Here is a 5,908-nt window from a genome sequence, read left to right on the forward strand (position 1 = left end):
CTGTACACTGCCCCACTCTGGTGTGCTCAGGTTTAGCCACTCAGGCCTTTACAGCCCATTCTTCTTCCTACCACAGGACTTTTGCATATGCTGCTCCTATTGCCTGGGCACTCCTCTCTTCCTGCTTCATCTAGTTAACTCTCATTTATCTTTCAGAACTTGGTTCAAAGTCACTAATTCTCCCCTGGCCTTTCAAATCAAAGCTCCCACTTTAAGCTATAATAGCTCAAATTTCCATTCATTTAGGTAAAAGTCACACTTGCAATTTTAATCTTAGAAATTATTTAAATATCTATCTCCCTCCCACCCCGAGAATATAATTCCCATGAAGGCAGAGACTGCATAAATTTTGGTTCACCATTATATATCCTGGGACTAACACAGTCCCTGGATTAATAACAACTTGATAAAAAAAAGAAAGAAGGGAGGGAGGAAGGGAAGAAGAAGAAAGGAATGGCAGGAAATTATTTAAAGTATTATATAGTGAAAAACTGTAAGTTTTTCAAAGATTGATGTATAAAATTAAAATTTTTCTTATGCAGACCATCCTGAACCTTCTTTATGATCCAATGTGTATTGTGAATGCCACCTATAACCCCTAACAACTAAGGGCCCTGAATAATGCAGTAGTTAGGCATGGCCCTGCCCAGGTCAGACAGCCAGATCTAATCCCATCTCCTGCCCTCTCCAGCTGGAAGAACTCAGGCCACTACCCTCACCTCTCTAAGGCTCAGTGTCCTTATGCATAACAGAGGGATACTCACAGTACCTGCCTCACAAACTTGAGAAGAATAAATGAAGTAGTCCAAATGAAGCACTCAGGAAATCCGCAGTCAATACTAGCTTTAACTTTTACCTGTAATCAACCTCTGCTGTAACACACTGTCACTCACGAGTATTAGCTCCAGACACATTTCTTTTGCCTCTGGTTTCCCACTCCTTCCCCTTCCCACCATCTGGGCCTATCATGGTAAAACCCTCTTCAAATTCCAAGGCTTAATTCAAATGCTGCCTCCTTTCAGGAAGCCTTCAATGCCCCTTTCATAAAAATCCACATATATTTAGTTAATGAATCCTATATTAGCCCATTCATACTTTGTAAACTCATGTACGGTACTTACAATAGGTACATGGGAAAAGCATCAAATTGTCAAATTTTCATTTAAAGAAACATTCTTAAAATGTATATATAGTATAAGGTGCCTAATTTGGAACTAGATAAATATGTCTTTTCATACAGTCCTCTCAAACCTGTTATTTCCAACTGTGGTGATAATAATGGCTTTTTTTTTTTAAATAAATTTATTTATTTATTTATTTATTTTGGGGTGTGTTGGGTCTTCGTTTCTGTGCGAGGGCTTTCTCTAGTTGTGGCAAGCGGGGGCCACTGTTCATCGCCGTGCACGAGCCTCTCACTGTCGCGGCCTCTCTTGTTGCGGAGCACAGGCTCCAGACGCGCAGGCTCAGTAGTTGTGGCTCACGGGCCCAGTTGCTCTGCGGCATGTGGGATCCTCCCGGACCAGGGCTCGAACCCATGTCCCCTGCATTGGCAGGCAGATTCTCAACCACTGCACCACCAGGGAAGCCCAATAATGGCATTTTAAAAAACACTTACCATGTGCCAGCATGGAGCTGTTTTAAAACCTATCCCAGAGGACTGTTTGGGGAAGTAATAGGACAGAAGGCAATAGAGTCTGCTCTGTGGACCTCCAGAAGAAGAAAGAGAAAGAAAAAGAAAAAAGAAAACAAAACGGGGGACTTCCCTGGTGGCGCAGTGGTTGAGAATCTGCCTGCCAATGCAGGGGACATGGGTTCGAGCCCTGGTCCGGGAGGATCCCACATGCCGCAGAGCAACTGGGCCCGTGAGCCACAACTACTGAGCCTGCGCGTCTGGAGCCTGTGCTCCGCAACAAGAGAGGCCGCGACAGTGAGAGGCCCGCGCACCGTGATGAAGAGTGGCCCCCGCTTGGCACAACTAGAGAAAGCCCTCGCACAGAAACGAAGACCCAACACAGCCAAAAATAAATTAATTAATTAATTAATTTAAAATAAAAAAGAAAAGAAAAGAAAATGGGGACTGAGGGAGTGAGGGAGAAAGTGGCAACTAGAAGACAAGGCACGGCTTGTATTGGTAAGTTCTCATGGGGGCCCCGAAGGATATACAAAATGGCCAAGGAGTCATCCATATTTAACTGCCAGGGCCAGTATGCACAATGCCCTCTTACAGCAGTAGCGAACAAGGAAGAGCTTCCCTTCCCTCCCTTCCCATCTTTCGGATGAAAAAGAGGAGAAGATTGAACTTTAAATCAAATTTGGAGTTTTTACTGGTATGTGGGATCAGACCATTTTCAGAATTAAGGTTATGTTTGCAACCTTGAAATCTGAAAAAGGTCTTAATATCTAAAATGAAGTCGAAAATTCATCCATCAGCCTGTGTTTTCAACCAGCAGCAGAAGAAGGACTTCTCTTCTAAATAAATTTTAAAAGGATAGTGGGAAGTTAAAATAAGGATGATTTCTAATTGTATCTCATGAGTCTTGCTTGTTCGTCATACCAGATATACGCATATTATTTACTTTAATTCTCATAATACTGAAGTAGGCTTAGTATTATTAAGTACCATTCCCATTTTAAACATGAAGAAACTGATGCATTGAGAGTTTACATGTTTCCTCAAGACTCACAGCAAGTAAATGTGAGATTCATGGTCTGAACTCAGTAATTGAAACCAGGTTATGTTAAACCACTCTGCTATAGGCGCCTCGATAAAATACTATCTTATGCAAGGAATTAAGCATTTTAAGTTTATTTTTTATATCCATAGTTCCTTGTCTTCCCTTAAAATGGGATTCTACACCAAAGTTCATTTTATTGGCTGACTGAAATTTTTGGAGGCTTCCCTGGAAACCTCAGTGCCTGGGATCCCACCTCCCTAGGGCACCATGAAGTCATCTCTCTCCTCTCAATCAACCCAGAGGCTGCCATGAGGCTGTGGGTAAAGATCTCTATTTCTATAGAGCGCACAAAATTATCTTCCTTTCTGAACCCAGGAAAATCCCTTTTTAGTCTCGGGGAACCTATCTCTTCATCTAGTTCTCTTCTCCCAAGTAGGCTGGGGCCGGTAGTTCTTTGTACCAAAAGTTGGATTTCCTTTAAAAATTTGGACGTCTGGCTTCTCTGGGCTCACAAAACGAAACAAAAGCTGGGGCAGCGCAGCAGGTGCCTTCTTTATCCAAACCACATGCCCTCCACTCACCACAGACCCATCCAGCTCACTCCTCCCTTCACTTTATCTGCCAGACCCCTCTAAGTGTTTGGATTTGTTCATCTTGGCTTAGGCTTTTGGAAACAAAATCCAGGAAGGTTGGCTGTGACTTCTTTGGAAAGTGTCATAATCCTCCTTGGAAGGGATGAAGGAGAATAAACTACCTGACTTTCTGGATGACAGGGAGAAAAGATTCAGGGCAAGAGGGGGGGAAAAAGTCTCAAAATTTGATCTATCTGCTACTTCTCCCTAGTAAAGGAAATGTACTTTCCTTTTTGTACTGCTGTGTTTCCTGTATGAAATGCACACCTGCGCCCAGTGAAACGCAATAGCTATATTCAGCGTTTGGCAGCATACAAAGTAGGTCTTCAGTAAATGTTTACTGAATCAAGTGCCCCAGTAGATTAGTACGAAAGTATTTAACATCAGCATCCATGCCTAAACACAGACAAGAATTTGTTCTATAAATGTTCTCTGTATCCAGACTCACACAGTGCTAACAAGTTTGCCAACTCCCATCCTTTGCAGTTGCAAGGTATACAAATGAGAAAGACAGATTTGATCTGTGGGTAAATAATTAGTTTTCTGGGCCCTAGAACATTATTAATGTGCCATCTATACAGATCAAATCTACACAAAGTAACAAAGGATTCTGAAGAGTTTTGTGGGTAAATTCAGTCACCTGGCATTTCCTCTGGGTAAAGATGCTCCTGACTTGTCAATAAAATAAGGGCTTGCGGGCTGCCCGGCAGCCCGGGCTCGCCTGGCTGAGGGGCGTGAGAAGGCCTGGAGGCGAACTCGACGAGGAGCCCCGCGCCCCGGTGAAAATCAACTCGGCTGCAGCCAGCCGGGAGCCGGCTCTCTGTGAAGATGGAAGGGCCCGAGCTGCTACTCGACTCCAACATCCGCCTCTGGGTGGTCCTGCCCGTCGTTATCATCACCTCCTTTGTGGGCATGATTCGCCACTACGTGTCCCTCCTGCTGCAGAGCGACAAGAAGCTCACCCAGGAACAAGTCTCCGACAGTCAAGTCCTAATTCGAAGCAGAGGCCTCAGGGAAAATGGAAAGTACATTCCCAAACGGTCTTTCCTGACACGAACATATTACTTCAACAACCCAGAGGATGGATTTTTCAAAAACAACTAAAAGGAAGGATGTGCCTCCTTCTCCTGTGATTGATCCCACTATGCTCACGGACACGATGAAAGGCAACGTCACACATGTCCTCCCTATGGTTCTTATGGGTGGATGGATCAACATGACATTTTCAGGCTTTGTCACAACCAAGGTCCCGTTTCCACTGACCCTGCCTTTTAAGCCTATGCTACAGCAAGGAATTAAACTACTCACATTAGATGCCTCCTGGGTGAGTTCTGCATCCTGGTATTTCCTCAATGTCTTCGGGCTTCGGGGCATTTACTTTCTGATTTTGGGCCAAGATAATGCTGCTGACCAATCACAGATGATGCAGGAACGGATGACTGGAGCAGCCATGGCCATGGCTGCCGACACCAACAAAGCTTTTAAGACAGAGTGGGAAGCTTTGGAGCTGACGGATCACCAGTGGGCACTAGATGATGTCAAAGAGGAGCTCGTGGCTGAAGACCTCCACTTTGAAGACATGTTCAAAAAGGAATTGCAGACCTCTGTTTTTTGAAGACCAAGCAGGGGTTAGCTGTGTCAGGAACTCGGAGTAGCGCTTAACCTTGTAACTTTTCTTTGAGCTGGAGCCTCTCGGAATAAAAAGGGGGATGCGCGAGCTGGCGGGTGTGCAGCAAGAATTGTTCTTGTTTGAGCCGGCTTCCCCTTTATGTTTGAAACCAGAGGAAACAAGAGTGTGTGCTGGGTGACTTGCCCAGAAACAGCTATTTTTGACATATTTTAAATTTTCCTTCTGGTGACTCTAGTAATAAAAGTAAGGGGGGGGGGGGGACTCAAGCTAGTGATAATGTATAAAACTTAGCAAAAATTCAGAAATTTCAAAGAAAGTTTTGTCAATTAAACTTAATTATTATGCACCGTCATTCTGACTTCTAAACCACAGTAAACTCCTGTTTTCTTGAGATCCAAAAAAAAAAAAAAAAAAAGAAGGGCTTCTGGTCTTTGGTTACATTTTCCAAGTAATTCAGTGTATGCATATATGACCCAAGAAAGAGAAAATGATAGCAAGGAAATGCCGAAAACAACGAGCGCTCTATAATATGAGGATGTTTCAGAGGCTCCATTGCCCTCACAGTTAATTATAGGCTGCCTCTCCAAGAATCCTCTCTAATGCTGGCTTTTGCTACCAGTCTAGCTCAGCCGAGCAATACACTGCCAGCTCTCCAAACCACCTTCCTTCTTCCTTTTTCACTTTTTTCCACACGACAAAAATACTTCAAGGATTAAATCATATGTGGCCTTTAAGAACAAATACTAGACCCATTATGTTTTCAGATCTCACTTGCTGTTTGGAAGCCCAGATTTTTACCATAGTAGTTGTACTGGCTTATCATCTGGGTTTGGCAAATACAGTAGTAGGTAATAATAATAACTGGCATTCATTGATTATCTATCAAGTGCTAAATATTTTGCACGTGTTTTAAATATGATCTCATCAAGTCTCACAACAACTCCTGGGATCAAAGCTCAAAAAGGCAAAGT

General features: G+C 43.4%; 1 pseudogene; it reads left to right on the plus strand.

The window, feature by feature from the left end:
- Positions 1–4,135: 4,135 nt before the first annotated feature.
- LOC133093546 (ER membrane protein complex subunit 3-like) lies at positions 4,136–4,922 on the plus strand (annotated as a pseudogene).
- Positions 4,923–5,908: the final 986 nt, after the last annotated feature.

Source organism: Eubalaena glacialis, chromosome 6 (genome assembly GCF_028564815.1).
Source record: "Eubalaena glacialis isolate mEubGla1 chromosome 6, mEubGla1.1.hap2.+ XY, whole genome shotgun sequence".
In the NCBI taxonomy this organism is placed as follows: Eukaryota; Metazoa; Chordata; class Mammalia; order Artiodactyla; family Balaenidae; genus Eubalaena; species Eubalaena glacialis.